Genomic DNA, 19,254 nt, shown 5'->3' with positions numbered 1-19,254 from the left:
TGCGTGCGTAGGCTTGGTAGTGCGAGCAGTTGTGCCATGTATTAGTATTGAATGGTGAAACTTTAAATAAAGTTTTAAACAATTGAGATGTTTAGTATCGTTAATTCACATGCCAGTGTAAATATGGATAACCATGCGGGTCAGTCAATAGTTGCGTGAGGAATCTACAATGATTACTACGAGTGTTGGTGAACAGTTTCAAAATAAAACAAGAAAATCGAAAGGAGTGGTTGTGCTCACGTTATACGTAACGGGAGAAGTGGTCAAAACAGTTGTTACAAATTTAGTCAAACTAAATAGTCGTGCTCACATTTTAAATAACGGTGAAAGTGAAGGTGAAAGAACGATATTGGCATATAGAATATTTTCAATGACATGATACTCGTACCTCACTAGGTTACGGTCATTTCACGTGCCGCTTCGCCGATCTGTGTTAGTTGTGCAGCGTTTCCAATGAGGTTAGAATCTATGTGCTGGGTATGGTGATAGAAATAGGACTGTGGTTGTATGCAAAAATCAAAGAAGGACAGTGGGTGCAAAGTGGAGGTGGCCATTTTGTAGTGTGTTTGAATAAACTATATTCAACATAAAAACTATAAACATGCTGAAACGTTACATTAAAAAATGCTACATTAAAAAATGCATAACTGTGAAATCAAATGTGTTATAAATAACATGTTAATTCGATGCGTTCATTCATCCCGAACGGATGTGTGCTTTCCAGTCTTTTTATACAATAATTCTCACACTGAAGTAGGTGCTTTCTGTGGTCTCGGCCTTCTTGTTGTGGTACCACTTCTAGGATTAAGAACTTTAGTTGACTTATGTGGTGGTTGTTAAGTAAAAAATGGTTGGCCACTGTTGACTTAAGATTCTTTGTGCGAATTTTTGATTTATGTTCATTGATTCTCGTTTTTATTTTCCTCTCGGTTTTTCCCACGTAAACTATGCCACATGGGCACAACCCATGTAGGAAGTGCCTATTAAAAAATCAGATGGACATAGAGCCCGCCCTAGTATACTTTTAGCATGATTTTCACAGGGACCTCTTGGCCTCTATCAGATACGGCCCCAATATTGAATGCACACCGCCCTTTAAACTGAAGTGAGGGGTTCACCAGGTTTGCATACTTGAGCCATTTTTATTTATTCTCTATATTAATCAATTCAAATCAGTTCTCACAGACCCTCACCTTGACGCCCCTATGGCTGGTGGACGCATGATCCCCGCTCTGCTTTACACAGACGATACAGTTTTAATTGCTCGGACTGCTAGGGGGTTACAGAAACGTTTAGACTTATTTACTGATTTTATGAACAGCCTTGATCTCTCCATTAATTTTTCGAAATCACATGTGATGAAGTTTGGTCCGCCTAAGACAAAGACATTGAAATTCATAGTGGATGGTCATCATATTAGCCAGGTGGACACGTTTTGCTATTTGGGAGTTCAATTACACTCTGGTCTCAGCTGGCATCCCTTAATAAATCACAACGTGGCAGCTATTAACAGGGCAATATTTAGTATTGGAGACTTCTCCCGGCGACTGGGACGCGCTCACATAAAAACAGTCCTGGATATATTCAAGGCCAAGGGTATCCCAATAGCTAGCTATGGGTGTGGCACTTGGGGATATGGGGAGGTTACCCCGATCCAATTGGTGGAAAACAAATTCCTCAGGGGCCTCTTAGGGGTCCCAAAAAGTATACCTTCTGAGGTTATTCATGAGGAGTTGGGCATGGGCCATGTGATTGATTTTATTCGGCTCTGCCATCTGTTGCTTCGGCTTTCAGTCTGGTGCAAGGAGGAGCTAGGCCTCAACAGGCTGATCATGCAAGATTGCATGAACCTTGATAACTTTTCTCTGATCCCTTGGCTGACTTATGTCTTCTCCACAATGAAAAGTTTAGGGAGCCAGAACTTTATCATGATTCAAGTGGAATTGTTCAAACTGATAAAAGATGGGTCAAAAAAGCGTTCAGAGATAAGATGACAGCAGATCGGGAGGCTTCAGCTCAGAACAAGCTTTTAGCATGTCATGCACTTTTAGTGAAAACTGTAAGCGGCTTGGAGCCGTACCTTACCTTGGACATGCCCCGTCACCAGCGACGACTGCTGACTTTCTTCAGACTTAATTTATTCAAGCGGCTTGTGCCTTTTAATCGTGGTTGTTTTAATGACTCTAAGCTCCCTGTGTGTGATTGTTATAATGTTTCCATTAATGATACCTTGCACATAGTCATAGTCTGCTCGAAATACAACCATTTGCGTTTTAAATATATACTTCCACTCTTGAAGAACATGCATTTTAACCAAGTGTTACCTGCCTTACTGTTTCTTCGGTTCTTATTCACTCCCACTGTGTGCTATATTTTATCTTGCTGTCTTTTTGGCGTATTGAAGTCAATCTAATTGTATTTTATCTGATTTATATTTTTTATGAAATGTCTTTTTTGTGTCTGACTTTTATGATTTTATCTTTTAAAATCGAATAATAAAGGTTGATGATGATGAGTGTTGGTTTATCTTTCATAATTCAGCTGTAGTTTTCACCACTTGTGGGTTGTAAGTCTCCAAAGTAACCCCGGGCAGAGACCTCCGCTCCTCCCGTGGAGAGTGTGGAGATTTGCCTACTCCGCGTTCCGCGGAGAACGTGGAGTAGGCAAATCTCTGCACACTCTGCGGCGGAGCAGAGGTGTTCAGCCCCCGCCTCCCACCCGCCCTATTAACAATTGCTTACAAGTTAAATCAAACGACTTTAAAGTAAATAAAAACACCTTACCTTAGCTGCGGCATCCCCGGGCTGCCCTCCTACTCTTCATCGCATTCTCTGGAAAAACTGCACATGCGCCCACGCAAGCGCATTTCTCATGACAAAATGCGCATGCGCAGTTTTTCCAGAGAACGCGATGAAGAGGAGGAGGGCAGCCCGGGGATGCCGCAGCTAAGGTAAGGTGTTTTTATTTACTTTAAAGTCATTTTATTTAACTTGTAAGCAATAGTTAATCGGGCGGATGGGAGGCGGGCTGGCGTAGCGGAGCTCCAAGGAGTTCCACGGAGTTTGCTCTCAAGTCTGTGACCCTCCGCGTAGCCCCGCTACGCCCACTACGCCGGGGTTACTTCAAAGGCTGCCTCAGACAAAAGTTTAACTGCATACTGGAATGCAGTGCGTGCAGTGCCATCTCAAGTGTTATTCATACTGTTACGGCTGTACAGTGGTCTGTAAATAACAGAAGCGCGCTCTGAAACCTGCGATGACATTTTCAGAGAATGCACCTTTAATGAGAAAACTGGGTTTACATCAAACCCAACAAAAAATCACTAGCTGTTGACTGGCCTGCTGGAAGAAATGATGTGTTTTTGGAAAAGATGCTGATCTCATTATGGTTCAGCCAACGATGCGCAGGTCAGGAAACACGTTTGCATCCAAATTCCTTGATCTGCTTTGCCAAAGGATAGTTGCTTCTCTGAATCCCTGTGTCAAATGCATTTAATTCTAAGCATTACAACAGCAGTTCTGAGGCATGTCCTCTGCTGTCTGAAGAACCTGCCTCCATCATCTGAGTGCAGACAATTACAAGTGTGACAAGGCCTGCTCCCCGCTCCAACTTGTGAAGACGATAGAGTGGAAATACAAGAGTAACTATTGGGTTTGAGTGACACTGAGGCAAGTTCCTGGACTTGGCTGATCTCTCATAGCTGTCCTCAAAGATTACACGTGACATGGGGTGAGCGCTGTTACACATTATTATCCACTTGCTGACAGTGGTGACAGCTTTTGGCTCCTGATGAGGTTGTTGGCAAGGCCCTGCACCTCCTCTAGGATGTTTACCTCTGACTGGATCAAACTACCGCAGCACAAATTACTCTTCCCTTCTGTTTTTAATTCTGGTTAGAGGCAGCAGCTTCTGTCCCAGAGCTTAGCCCATCAATACAGATATACAGACAGTGGGGTAGCTAGTCAGCCCCCTCAACATTTGGTTGCTTACTTATTGTGTTATTTACATTAATGATTAGCCATTGGGTTTGGTCACTGTCATTCATGGCTTACGGAGATTTTCCTCTCTACAGGAATGTGGCTAGTTGATTGGTAGATAAGATGTATGAATCCTCACAGAGGCATGAGCAGCGCACGACAAAGGAGTCCGTCTCTGGCAGCTATAACCCCTGTCGCACACTAGTGCTTCAAGAAGCTGTACGGCTGGTGTGTGGGGTGACTTGAGGCAGTGAAATTGAAGGCATATATCCCACACTCATGAAATGTGACAGACGCGGTCTGTGGTGCTCTCCAGCGCTCTGTGGCGCTTGACCATGCGCTAGTGTCATGATCCATGCACTCCGTAGTTACTTCCTTAGCTCAGAAACTCTCCCGTGCAGTGACAAGCTGCTGTGATTCACATAGGTCTCCCACACACCAGTCTTTCATGGATCTTTGAGGTTGGTGAGCAGGGAGCAGGGAGGTGGTGAGGCTGAAGACAGGCAACTGCCCCTGCTTGTGTTCATCCATGCACTATCAATGAATTTACTTATGCATTATTATGTGCATGCAGTCTCGTTACCCATCTATTTTTCTGAACACTAAGCCACTCACCCATGTATTCATCTACCCATGCACTCACACTTGCAACAGTTGACAAATTTACTCTCTAGCATTCACACAACCACACACAAAGACACACACAGACAAACTTGCCAATGAATAGGGAGCACTTTCTGTTTTAAAAATAAAAACCCGAACTGTTGGCTTTGTAAGTGTTTGTTCAATTGCGGCAGATTGGACTTAGTCAGCTCCAAGAGAGTCAAGTGATGGTTATATTACCATCATTCCATAGAACCTTTACGTTCAACCTACCTCTTTGTTACCCAGGTCCGGTGTCACAGGTACTTTGTCACACCAGCACTCTATAGTTTCACCAGTGTGTTTAATGTTCAAGTAAAAATAATGCAATGGCCGTGAAGAGGTTTTTTTTCTACTAAACGTCTACATTTTCCTCAACTTTGTGAAATCTTGTCTGGCTGATTTCATGCATTATAGAGATAAAATGGACCCTGCGCCTGACATTATTTTATCACTGTGTGTAATAGTAACTGGGAAAACTATCGTCAGCACCCACTTCGTTTTTGCCCTCTGAGACAATGCGGGGCACAAGTATATCAGTTAATGCGCTGTCACCTAAACTACACCAGCACTTACAATACAATACACGGTGGCTGGTTTTAGATTTTATTTGGACTTTGTGATGAATATGTGTAGATACCACTGTGGTGCAACTGTCTTTAGGCGTCATGTGCTAGCCATCCTCACAGTGTGCTACACATATCCCTGGGATCACTTACTGAAAAATTGATTCAAACAGCACTCAGAATAACATCTGGTCATTCATATGGCGCCCACACTCCCAGCATTCAATCAAAGCAGGTGATCTTCCCCTGTCTTCACCAATCTAAATTGTTGTGTAAATAAATTGCTCCCAGTTCTTGGGTCAGAACCACCATTTCCTTGGTTATCAGACTGCCCCCCATTCTAGGACAGCCCGTTAGCCCACACTTGAAAAGCCTGGTGCTCCCAGTTGGCTGAGCAGTGACGCTTGATGTCGGATTAGATCACTTTCATCCATCTCCATCCTCTTCCGCCATTTCCTCAGATGCAGAAAAGAGCAAATTGATATCATCGGGACAGACCATAAATCCTAGCTTGACCACACAACCTCCATTTACCTAGTCTGCTTAAATACCAAAGCTTCCATCTGCAGGTTTCCAGAGTCCAGCAGGAGCAACACTGCTAGCTAGAAAGAAAGCCTGAGACCTTAACACTGCCACCCAGCCGCTTCCGATACCACTTCTCTGGCTCCTCGATGCCACCTAACAATCCTTGGAAGCAACCTGCCTTTACCTCAAAAATAAAGCCTTGGCAATAAAAGAAGCACCCTCATCTGGGAGAATCTGAATGTGGAATGAGCTTTGCATGCACCGACTTGTGCACTGGGACAAAAGACCTCACCTTAAAGGATAAACCCAAAACCTGCCTAGTGGGATCCACGGCCAAATCTGTGCCAAACACGTTCCTCATAGAGTCGACCCGAGCCATGTTTTTTCATTTTTACAATCACTCAAATCAAGAATGCTATCATTCACTTTGAAGAAACTTTGTACAAGTTCTCGCTTTTGTGTTTTTATCTTTGAAATCGTGAGACTTCTTTCATTGCTAGAACATCCATAATACGCAGAACTTTCCTTTTTTTTTTTATAAAAAACATTTTTATTGATTTTTACAAAGTGAGTAGTGTCTCATGCCCGCGGCACAAGTACAGGACACATCACCATATATAGTATGACAACAGACAGTGAAGCAATAGTGAAAAAAAACATGGCATAATAACACTGAGCTATATAACAAGACCTGAGCCTCTCATCCTGCGTGTGAACCAAGTGTGTCAAGGCTGCGTAGGCGTGTATCTCCAAAAGTGAACCATGGCCGTCCTGTGCAAGGTTCCAACTGCATGCTCCTGGGCCCAACCCATTCCTTCCAGATATTATTGTGTTCTTGAGGGCATCCCCATGCCAAGTAAATCAGGCCCTCCAGACCCATATATTAATCCAGTGGTACTCAAATTATGGGCCGCTGGCATCCTGTCAGACCACACTTTGCGGCCTGCAGACATTCCTCTGGGAAAGTACGGCATAGAGATAAAAGCTGCCCGAGTTTAGTATTTTTCTGTTATTTTTACTAGCCAAGCAACTCGGTTTTCTGCTTCTGGGTGTTTTTTTCTATTCAGATGGGAGACTCCGGATCTAACAATTGCATTATATTAGGTGTCTCTCACCTAAAATTGCCTCAGTTTGAACATGGGGATGGCCAGGCATTGATGCAGCCCTCAAGCACACCCCAGACTGTACTTTGCAGCCCCTGAGATAATATTTATGAGTACACATGCAATAATCCATACCATTAGCCTATGTCTCTAAGGGGGGGGCTGGTTCGCCGTGTCCTGCCTGGCTCTAGCAATATCCCTTTTGGCAACAATCAAACCTAGCCAGAGAAGTGTCCTTTGATATCGGTTACCCCCAGTCAATTTTGACATGCAAAAGGATAAGCTTGGAGTCACAGAGATATTCCAGCCTAACACACGCTCCAACTGCCCTAGAACCCTGTTCCAGAAGTGAGAGAGTGCAGAGAGTACCAGAATATATGAGGTATATCTCCTTGTGGGTCATCACACCTCAGGCATTTCCCCATGGCTATCAGGCCCATGTGATGTAGCCGTGCTCTGGTGAGGCGCACGCGGTGGAGCAACGTAAGCGATATCAGTCTAAATTGGGATGCTATTATGGCCTTCCTAGGGGCCTTCACTGCATCCCTCCAGTCGTCCTCGTCCATCGGACGCAGCCCTGCACAACTTTCTTTTTTTTTTTTTAAAGAAATTTGATTGTTTTCACAACAAATACAACTAACAGATATAGAATCAGACCGTATATATAGTACATTAGAAAAATCACCATGCACAGTCGTAATTATTTCAGATAGGCCCAGATCGGATACCTGGCAATCACCAGCGTCGCCTACCCTCCCCTCCACCCCTCTAGCCTCCCTAGCCATCCGAGTCAGAGGATTCCCCATCAGAAAGAGGCGGTGGATCACATATGTTACCCCTATACTTGTTCCATGCTCCCCACACTCTGACCCATTTTCGAGGACAACCCCGCCTGACAAAAATGGAGCGCTCAGCAAACATAGCCCTATCCATCTCGCTCTTCCATGTTGATAGCAACGGCGTCTCCACCGCTCCCCATTTTTGGGCTATGTTCCGTTTGGCCGTCATGTTCCCAAGCGTCACCCAGCCCTGCGCCTGACGATTGAGATCCGTGGGCTCCCACACATTCAAGAGACAACGCCTGGGCTCTGGCAGCAGCGACACCCCGCACACCTGTGACATCGTGCGCAGCACTCGCTTCCAGAATAGCTGGAGAACAGGACAGTCCCAGATCAGGTGATAGAAGGTTCCCTCCTCCCCGCAACCCCGCAGGCAGAAGGGATGCGGCGCTCTACCCGGTTTATGTAGCAAGCACCTGGTGAAATATGAGCGATGCAAAATACGAAGCTGCACCAGCCGCAGCCTCGAGGGTATACCCACCTCACGTGGCGAGGCCAGCGCCTCCCGCCAGTCTGGGTCATCAAAATCGCCGACCTCGCCGGCCCACCTCTCCCGCAATAGCCCCATAGAGTCCGGCAAATTGTTGATCAATTTACGGTACGTGAAGGACGTGGCCCTCTTAGGCATGTATTCGGTCAACAACCTGTCCTCCAGTGGGGATGCCTCCGGAAACCTGCACACCTGGGGTTAACTGTGTCGTCAGGGCATGTTTCATCTGTAGATAGCGGAACCATTCTGAGGGAGCTAGCTCATATTGTTGTTGTAAGCGAGCGAATTGGACCACCTCCCCTTTATGTACCACGTCGCCTATCACAGAGATCCCGATGGCGTCCCAAGCGTCGAAGCCCTTGCTGTCCCTCAGACGCCCCAGTCGTTTTGTATACCAGAGAGGCGTAAGCTGCGTCAGGAATCCCCGCCAACCCAGCCTGGCCTGCGCCGCATGCCAGATAGACACAGTCTGTCGCAGAGGGCCGATCAGCTTCGGGGCCAACCGGGCATCATATAGTGGAGTTAGCAGACCCCTCTCACCCAGTATATCCCTATCTGCCTTAAACGCGGGATCCGACTGGGGCGCATGGAGCCACTGGTTGATCACCTTAAGCTGCGCCGCCCAATAATAGAGCTAGATATCTGGGAGCGCAATGCCCCCGTCGTACCACCCACAGACTAGTTTTGCTTGTGCAATGCACGCTGGTTTGTTGCCCCAGAGGAGGTTGGAGACCTGCGCCGCTACCGCGCGGAAGTAGGTCGGGGGCACCGGGTATGGAGTATTTTCCAGCACATAAAGAAACCGCTGCAAGGCCATCATTTTAAAGAGCGCCGCTCTCCCCACCAGGGTCAAGGGCAACGTTCCCCAGTGCTGCACATCCTGCCTGAGGCGGTCCAATTGAGGGCTTAAGTTGAGCCTGTAAAATTCCTGTTGCTCCCGTGTAATGTGCACCCCTAGGTATTTAAACGACCCCTCCGCCACCTGTATCTGGCAGCCCTCCGACAGGCGAGGGGGGGGGCCCCGCAGCACCAGGAGGACCGACTTCGACCAGTTTATCGTATAGCCGGATGCCCGGCCGAACACCTCGCAGATGTTAAGCAACGTTAGGATAGAGCGCCTAGGGGAAGCTAAGTAGAGCAGTATGTCATCCGCGTAGAGGGAGACGCGGTCTTCCCAGCTCGGCGACCAGCGGAGGCCCCGCATCATAGGCTCCCACCGTATCCAATTCGCGAGAGGCTCGAGCACGAGGGCGAAAAGCAGCGGCGAGAGCGGGCTGTCCTGACGCGTACCCCGCCCCAGGGGGAAATCCTCCGACATATGCCCATTGGCCGCGACATGGGCCAGCGGCTTAGTGTAGAGGAGTCGGATCCAGGCACAAAATTTCGGCCCAAACCGCAGATGTGACAAGACCGCGAAGAGAAAGGGCCACTCCACCATATCGAATGCCATGCGGGCATCAAGGGATAGAATGACAGCTGGTTCCTGCAGTCGGTCCACTCGGGCCAGCACACCGTATAAGCGTCTTAGATTGTGTGAGGTACTTCTCCCAGGCATAAAGCCCGCCTGGTCCGGGTGCACTATGTCAGTCAAATGAGGCGTGAGTCGGAGGGCCAACAGTTTCGCCAGGATCTTGGCCTCTGCATTGAGCAGCAAAATGGGGCGATAGGAGGCACATTGATCCGCCGGCTTACCCGGCTTCGGTATTACCACGATGGTGGCCGTTCGTTGATCTGCGGGGAGCTCCCCCGCCTCCAGGCTGTGTTTGTACATATTCAGCAAGTGTGGGGCCAACATCTCAGGCAGTCGTTGATATAGCTCAACCGGGACGCCGTTGGGACCCAGTGCTTTACCGGGTTGCAACACGGCAATGGCCATCTGTAGCTCCTCGACCGTGAGTTCGGCCTCCAGGGACTCTCTAGCCTCAGGGGAGAGCGTGGGCATCCGTAGGTCCTTGATATACGTCAGCGCTACCTCCACCGACATGGAGGAATTGGAGGAATATATGTCACGAAAATGCCCCGCTAGGGTGTGCACTATGTCTCGCGGGTCTGACGTTTTCGACCCCTCGGCAGTGACAAGCTGCGCGATCCATCGGGCTCCGCTGTCGCGCCTGTCCAACCACGCTAGTAGTCTGCCGGTTTTATCGCCTACATCGTAGACTGTGTGCCGGGAGGCCTCAAGTCGTTGTCTAACACGGTCTGTCAGGTGCTCCCTGTGCTTCACCTGAGCCAAGCGCAGGTCATGTGAGGTTTCGCGGGAGGGGGTTTCGGCCTGGCGAGCCTCCGCAGTCCGGAGCGCAAGCTCCAGCGACTGCAGCTCTGCTGTCTGCATGCGCTTATATCCTGTGATGGCAGCCATTGCCTGGCCCCGCAGCACCGTCTTGTACGCCTCCCAAAGAATCGTAGGGGAGTCGACCGAAGCGGCGTTTTCGTGAAAGTAGAGTTTAGACGCCCGTGCGATGGTTTTACCAATCTTCGGGAGTCGCAGGTAGCTTGGCGTATCGGGTATACGCGGCGGCGCATTAGGTGAGGACTATTGTAATGCAAGAGGATCGGGGAATGATCAGAGATGCCCCTGGGTCTAATGTCAATACTGGCAATGTTGTGAAGGCAACCGGGGGAGCCCAGAAAGTGATCAATACGGGTGAGACTGTCGTGCACCCCGGAGTGGAACGTATCCGAGCGCGTCTCTGGGTGGTACCATCGCCAAAGATCTGTGAACCCTAGCGCCGCCGTGAAGCCCGCAAGTCGCGTCGCGCCACTGCCACGCGCTCGAGGCGGAGATCGGTCAACGTGATCATTCATCACTGCATTAAAGTCAGCCCCAAGTAATACCTCCCCCTCTGGTAGGGTGAGGAGAAATTCACTCAGCGCCGGGAGCGCCGCGGCATGTAACCCGGGAGGGATATAGACCGACACTACGTTGTAGAGATGTCCTTCCCATTGTATGTGGGCAGCGGCGAAACGCCCGGCTCCGTCCGTATGTGCACCAAGCACGATTAAGCGGGACTGTTTGCGCACCAAGATGCCAACCCCCCGGGACCCAGAGGTGAACTCGGAGTGCACCACCATCTTATATCCCCATCGGTCCAGCGCTTTAGTAGCAGTGCCTGTGAGATGGGTTTCCTGAAGTAAGACCAGTGCCGGGGCACATCGTTTGATACTATGCAGGACCAGGCCTCGCTTGATTTTATCTCCTAAACCCCGAACATTCCAGGTAAGTAATGAGAGGGGCTGCACCGGGGTCCTGTCAGTGTCAGGGGCTACCTCACTAAACAAGTCCGACTTCACGGTGGGTGGGTGAAGCGACAGAGCAGGAGTCGGATAGTGCAGAAGGCGACCCGGGTCGTGTGTTGAACATGTGCGTGGTGTAAGTCTGAAGGCCGTGTCCTATATAACCAGAACAAAAGAACAAAACTAAAGAACGTACCCCATCCCCCCGCCCCCCTCCCTGCCTCCCTGCCACACGGACTCAGAACTGCCCGCCACCCCAACTCAGCAGAGTGCTCGATCCCATGAACCCCAAACAGTACTTGCGCTTTAAGGAGCGTGGAGTCCGAGGGAGACCAGGACGTCCCCTATCCCCAGGTCCCATCGTTCATGTCCCAAAACAGCTAATGTGTGGACCATACAGCAGCAGCGGTCCCCGGAGGACAGCCCCGAACCACATTTCGGGAATGATATAAGCCAGCACGTCAACCGGTGGGCTCCTCCTCGACCTCTTCAAGGCGCCGATCTTGTCCATTAGGATCGTCCGCACTCCCGGGACGCCGTGTCCCCCGGTTAGAGCGCTGTGCACCACCAGCCTGGCGCCACCCCTCCAACCAGTCATGAGCCTCCTCTGGTGTGTCAAAGAAGAGAGTCTTGCCCTCCGCCGCCACACGAAGACGTGCCGGGAAGAGCATTGCATATGGAAGTTCTCTGGCCCTCAGTTTCTTCTTGACTTCCACGAAACTCCGCCGCTGCGCCGCCACCGCAGCCGTATAGTCAGGGAAGAAGGACACCGTGGAGTTCTGTAGTTTGATAGGTGGTGCCACCCGTGCCGCCTGCAGAATGGCGTCCCTGTCTCGGAAATTAAACAGGCGGGCCAGGACGGGCCTCGGAGGCGCTCCCACCTTCGGACGCCCTCCCGGTACCCTATGTGCTCGCTCCACCGAGAAAAACGCTGAGAGGCCCCGGGGTTGTAACTTGGATTTGATCAGTTCTTCGACATATAGGTCCATGGCTGGGTGCCCCTCACTTTCGGGAATCCCAATAATGCGCACATTATTGCGGCGAGAGCGCCCTTCCTGGTCATCCAACCGGGCCGCCATACGTTTGTTCTCTGACTCCAACTGCGACACCCTCTGCAGAAGGCCTCTCGAGTCCTTCACCAGAGTCTCCGTTACCTGCTCCACCTCCGCAACCCTGGCGGACATTTTCTGGAAGTCCTCGCGGAGCAGGGACACGTCCGTAGAAATCGTCCCCACCGTCGATTGTACCTGTGTTAAAGCCGCCATAATGTCCTCCAGTGTCACCTTCGGTGCGTCGGTGGTCGCCGCCATCTTCTCCTCGCGGCCGCCGCGGTCGGACAACGCGGGGTCTTTGGCATAGGCGAATTTATCGAGCTTGCCTTGATGGTGCCCCTTGGTTCCCTTCCCGCTCATGGCGCGGATAGATGATGCCTCTCAAAGGACACTCCTGCAGATCAGCGGGGAGTCGATACACCAGGGCTCTTCAGGCCGGGCACGAACCCCTCAGGCAGCCGAGGGAGCGTGCTTCGTCTCAGGTCGTCCCCCAAGGGGTGGTGCGGATCAGCAGGGCCGGCTGCACGCCTCAGCGGGGCCCGGCACAGGGCAGGGTCACAGTCCACGGTTCGCCCCACCGGTCCCCACTAGCAGCGCAGGCTCGAGGAAGCCCCCTCGGCGTCCGGTAGCAGCCCTCCGAGTGCGGGCTAGACCCCCCGGAGAAGTAGCGGAGCTCGCGCCTCAGCCCCGGCGTCCAAGGCAGGTTCTTCGTTGCGGGCCGATCGAAGTCAGCAGACCCGATTACGCCTCCCTCACTGGAGCACTCGCCTCATCTCTGCCCCGGCTGCCTCCGGTAACGCCGCCGTCAGTAGTTGCTGGCAGGTGCCCAGCCTCCGTCTCCGCCTCCGGGTCAGGCCGGTCCGGTCACGCCGCGCCCGGGGTCACCCCGCCACTCGAGGCCCCGGTCGCACACGCCGAGCCGGGCCGCAAAGTTGCGGATCCTGCCGATTCCGTTCCAGACGTCTGAGGGACCCGGGAGTCGGATCCGGTAGCGCCGCTGTGTGTCCGCCTTCGTTTCTGGACCTGTGGGATCGGATCAGTGCTCAGATGAATGACGGATGAGCGGGGAGTCGATCTCTTCCCCGGAGCCCAACTAGGCTGCGGCCATCTCGCTTGGCTGCAAGCCACGCCCCCCTGCACAACTTTCTTAATGTAATAACACTCATGGCATTCTGCGGTCAGAGGCTTTGGTGAGAAATGCTTCACAGTCAGTCACCCACAGAAAGTTTCTGACACTGGCCATATGCTTGCTTTCATTTGTAGCCTCAAACCAGGACCAGCCATTCGGCCAACAAATAGCTTCTTTGTGTACTCATACAAGTGACACATACATTCACAGCAGGTTAGGCTGCTACATCTTCTGTGTATTTATTAGTTCTTGAGGGTGCCCTATCCTCCTCATCCTTCTAGGCTCCTCTTTGAAGTACATCTTGGTCACCTCCAAAATGTTATACCCTCAGCCGATCATAGTAGAAGGCCGAGGAGAGCAGGCGAGGGCAATCACTAGCATTATGAGCAGTGAAGCAGAGGGTGGAAAGCACAGCAATCTGGAATTTAAAAACAGTATATACACCAATCACTAAAAATGCAATAAAGGTGCTGAGGCTCTTGCTTTTACACTAATATGAATGACTCAAGGTAGCATTAAAGTAATTTTGACTCTAAAGTGTTATAACAAGAGAACAACGTGCAAGATCCCTCCTTGAAACAGCTAGGCTACCCATGGTATTTTTCTTCCTAGACAATATGATAGAACATAAGTTAAAATCATAATTAATGGGACCTTATAAAGTACTTTACAAAGGAAGTGTAGGTAGATGTAATCTTTGAAAGTGGAAAAGCAGAGAAGGCTTCCTCTTTCTGTGGTCCTTCATTTACCCAAGTTAGATGGGGGGGGGACAACCAACTCACTGAGCAATTTCCAGTTAAATGTGGAGTGAGACAATGGTGCGGGTTAGCACCCTCATTATTCTCTCTCTTTATAAATGAGGTGGTAGATTATCTAGATAGGGACGGATGTGATGCTCCGAAAGTAGGGGAGAGAAGAGTACCAGCCCTGCTCTTTGCAGAAGACACCCTATTAATCTCTAAATCCCCCCCTTAGTCTGCAACAATTGTTGAATGATTTCACTGGGTTCTGTAAGGAGTATGGCCTGGTATTAAACAAGGCTAAAACAAATATAGGATCTTCTCCAAGGGAACACTAAACCATCTAAAAGACCTATATGTATGTAGGAAGTAGTCCCCGGAGCAAGTTTCTGCCTTTGATTATCTGGGGATCCATTTAACCTCAATGTTAAATTGGACGTCACACATCAAAAAAGTCCAACTGTCACTAATTCAGTAAAGTAAGTAAACTTCATAAAAATACAGTGTCTAGGAAAGTGGCCCCAGCATTGGAAATGTACAATACCAAAACAATGGGAGGGCTGTTTATAGGGACAAACTGTGGGTCGTTGGGAACATAAATTCTCTTACTTCTGTAGAAAACCGTTTTCTTTGATCACTTTTCAACCTTCCCAGTAGCACCCCCCTGGCACCTATGTTTTAGGATCTGGGCCAAAACCTACTAGCTCATAAGATTGACTACAAGCAGCTAATGTTTTGGCACCATCTGTGGGTGGTTAATGAGCTCTCCCCCTATAGAGCAGTGACGAGTGATCTCCTGAAGCAATCCCTGGTAAATTCTATTCAATGGTCAAGCTCCTTGAAAAATCTACTCAAGAGACGTTGGATGGAGGAGTTTTGGTCCACTCCTGAAAGACTGTCCCATATTCCAAAACGCAGGATCTAAGAGATATACTGGGATACTATTATGGTGAAAGAGATGGCTAAACCGGTGGGTACACTGACCCAGGATTTTATGAGTTTTAAATTTGTTCCATTTTATGAGGAAACTATCGAAGAAATTGTTCCACTGTTGGCATTTAAACTAGTTGTACAATTTTGCTTTAAAACTCTACCCACTAAACTGTTCTGCAAAAAGTGGGGTAGGAAGGCACCCTCAGATGACCAGTGTCCAGCGTGCAAGGCTAGTTCTGAATTAATAGTCCACTTGTTATTTTTTTGCCCCCATTATAGAAACTTGAGGGGCAAGTGGATTGTTCCGTTGTGTAAACTAACCTGGCCATTACCTGGAGGTTTTTAGAACTCTAACCGCAGACACCCGCAGGGTGGTAGTTTTTGGTCTGGCTAGATTCTGGCACGCACCATGGATCAAACATTTTAAATGTATTATATGTGCTGTTTTTATTAAGTGTTATGAATTATATACATATAATACTGGCTCACTTCTTGAACAATTATTTTTAAATTTTCTATTGTTTTAACTATTGACGCGTTTTGCACTTTGTAAAATGGTTTTTATTGTCTTAACCATTTTATATTTGTGTCGCACTTCGCACTTTGTAAGATCTCTGTGATCAAAAATAAAGTTATTTATTCATTTACATTCTCGCTCGTCCTCGCCAACTTAACGTTGGTGAGCCACGCGTGAGAATAAACTTCGCTACCCAGCACTTGGCGGACTTTTGCTGGAGCTCTGCGATACTAGTGAAGTGGGCAAAACTCAGCAAACTCCGCAGGCTGAGTGGAATTTCCCCCTCAGCCCTAATAATAAAAGGCATGGGTTGATAAAACCAAGCTTAAGGCAAGTGGGGGACAGTAAGTGTAAGGGTCTCAGTAGTAGTCATGGTGCCTTTTGTAAAGTGTGTGAGGGCCAGAGATCTGGACCTTGAGGAATGGTGATGTGACAGTAATACCTCACCTCTCCTTGTAATGGATGTCAATGCTTTTAGATGGTCAAAGGCGTGGTGCTGAAAGAACTAAAATAAACAATGGTACAGATGGCTATTCCCCAAATTTCCCAGCCACTTCCTGAATACACCTGAAATACCTTCATATTTAACGGATTGCTGACCATGGAGGGCTAAAGAGTTGAAAATTTGAAGGTACCATGTTACAAAAGTGCTGTTTGTGAATGTGGCTGTACAAACAAATTTTAAATATACCCTTTTTAGGTCTGGCCTAAAGAAATATAACCTTTTTAGGGTTGACCTAAAGTTAACTTTAGCTGCGTCATCAGTCATGTGTTTCTAAAAAAAGAAAGATGAAACAATGGACACTTATAAGCATACATATAGGAGCTCCATCCCTCTTCGTCTTGTGGTCTATTCAAGTGTCATTCACATTTTGCTTCCACCCACCATAGCATACAGCATGGGGCAGTGGGTCGGGGCACCTAACCTACCAGCTAGCGCTGTGTAGGCAATACCTAAAATTGGGCCCAATGTCACTGTTTCATCTCAATTTAAAGCACCGGTAATTGTTTTGTATTTATTATTGTACATTTCACCAGCATATGGGTACTGGAGAATATTTGCAACAAAATACATAGCAACATTGCATATTCATGTTTAAGAGTGAAAAAAAATGCCTTATTTGTAGCAATGGAGACAGGTTTGTTACAGTCTAGAGCCATATGTTGTTACCGCTCTTATTTATCTATCAATGTGAATAACAACATTTCAGTGAAAACATTTTTTTTCGATTCACTGGCAATTAAATAGCAAAAATGATCATTAGAAGCACAGTTTAAAACAAGCATTGGCATTGCCTATAGGTCTCGCCTTTGGGATCTGATGTGTTTAGCCAGAACTTTTGGCTATGCTGTAGAGCATTGTGGCTGCTGTGCATCATGTTGAAAAGTTATAATAAAAAGTCTTAAGCATTTTTGTTACCTTTATACAAACCAAGACAACATTATATACAGCTGAACAACCTGATTAAAAAAAGATTTTAACATAAAAATTGTCTTCTAGTTTTTTTGTACTTGCACTGCTGGCAACTTCTTCCTGCATGTTCTCATGCTTGTTTGTTATAATTTTGTTGTTATAGGGGAGCGGTACATAAATAACGGGGGAGTGGAAATTGGAAAACAGTATTTTAATTAGAACACGAGCAGTGGACGGACACTAGGGGAGAATCAACAGATGCCAGATTCCGAGGGCAGACTGACATGATGCTTAGGTGATGTTTAGGTGATGTTTAGGTGGTGCGCTGATGCAAAATGGTGGTGGTGAATGATGTTTGGTGCTCAGGTGGTGCCACTATATAGTGTGGATTTGAAATATGTTGTTTGGTGTGTAATTATGTGGTGTGTATTGGAAATGCGTGGAGTTGAATTGAGTGGCCTGGAACTGTGGTGTTGAGTGAAATTATGCAGAGCAAGAGGTGTAGCGCCGCGGCCAGGGCGACTGACTCCGGAATCTGGGGATCACGTTTCGATCCCCGGCGCCGGCGGCAGATTAGCCCAGCACCTTGTGACTCTTGGCAATAGCTTGCTTAATCTTCCCGACGGCGCGCAGCGCCTACAGACCTTTACGGGTGATTGTTCGCGCTTTACAAATGTGGATTATTATTAGTGTTATTGTGTCATGGTGCGGAGTGCATTCATGTTGATTGTTGGTATTTGGCATAGAGTGCATTTATGTGGAGTGTATTTATGTTGCATTGAGTAGAGTGTAATTATGTGGTATGTAATTATGTGGCACTGAGCGGTATGTGGAGTGTATTTATGTTGCATTTTGAGTGAGTCATTTTTGGAGAAACTCATAAAAATGTCCGGTGTTTATATTCTTGGACGTCAGTCAAGGGTTATGCTTGTGACCCCAATCATTTTCCTATAGACTCCTATGCTTCTGTGTGAGTCACCTTTCAGCTGAGCAGGTTACCGAATTTCAAGCATGACCAGTGTTCAACAATATAATAATTTTTCCAGTATTTGTAATGTGCTATTTGTAGCCAAAGGCTGTTTTAGAGGCCAATTCAGAAAAGCAACATCACAGTCCCTCGGGAGCTCTCTAGAAGTGGCGCAGTTTAGAGATGGGAAGGGTAAGGGTTGCAACAGAGACGCCTGCCAGCTCTTAAATCAGTCTTTTATCTGCTTCAGTGAGATTTTAAAGTTATTACATTTACCTTCAATGCATCAATTTTTCATCTGCTACTGCTGATTTCAACAGGTTCAAATATTGTGTAATGTCAATACCTGTGATGTAATCAGGGTCAAACACCTGGTGATGACCCTGAGACGGCCGGCCAAACCGTCCTGCACAGTGAAGGGAGAGCCCTCCACTCCCACCAGCAGTGTCATCCCCTGGACCCACCCCCAAGACTTGGCAAAGTCCTGGGATGGGTCCATGAGGATTAAAATAAAACAATAATAAAACGGGTTTAATTACTAGTTAATTATCGTTTTATTTGAGGGTGGTAGCGGGGGAGGTGGGGCCCACCTCCGTCCTAATGGAGGGGCCGCCGCTGGGTTTTATGTAGTGGTAAACCTAGTTACAAAGCAGTAGAAGGGTGAACAGACAAAGGTTACCCTTCCAAGTAGAGAAGGGGAGCTTGAGCTGCAGTAGATGGGAAAGTGGAGGAGAGATCCGCTTAGCATAGATCTTCACTAAAGAGTTCATGTCAATATATATGACATCGGCGTGTAATTCTCATATCTAAATTAAGGCTGGCTATCAAAGTGCTTAGGGCTCTCATCTGGAATTAAAGCACTCATGTGTTCCATACAAACATTACACACGTTTAAGAGTACGGGGGGGGGGGGGGGGCAGAGAAGAGTCGGTACAATTCCAAGCACACTCTCCTGTTCTGAACCCACCACTTCATCATATGTAAGTCGTGCAATTCTCAGATTGATGAAACACATATTTAATTGTTACTTTGAGGGGCAAATGACATTCGAACCTTGTTCATTACAATAATCAAGAAATCTCTTATTTATCCCACACTGGATCGAACAATGTGGTTCTGTATTGGA

General features: G+C 48.0%; 1 protein-coding gene and 1 long non-coding RNA gene across 4 annotated transcripts in view; one reads left to right on the top strand and one right to left on the bottom strand.

The window, feature by feature from the left end:
• LOC146830999 (uncharacterized) overlaps positions 1-473 on the bottom strand; it is a 364,002-nt gene extending 363,529 nt beyond the window's left edge. Inside the window, exon 1 of one of the 2 annotated variants that reach the window (XR_014961506.1) lies at positions 389-473. This is a non-coding gene — a long non-coding RNA (uncharacterized LOC146830999). The remainder of the gene's footprint in view (positions 1-388) is intronic. The other variant, XR_014961507.1, reaches the window with a different exon arrangement.
• Positions 1-19,254, top strand: part of MATN2 (matrilin 2) — a 476,504-nt gene that overhangs the window by 283,972 nt on the left and 173,278 nt on the right. The window lies entirely within an intron of this gene.

This window comes from Triturus cristatus, chromosome 5_1, assembly GCF_964204655.1.
Source record: "Triturus cristatus chromosome 5_1, aTriCri1.1, whole genome shotgun sequence".
Classification (NCBI taxonomy): domain Eukaryota; kingdom Metazoa; phylum Chordata; class Amphibia; order Caudata; family Salamandridae; genus Triturus; species Triturus cristatus.
This window is presented reverse-complemented; position numbering and strand designations above follow the sequence as displayed.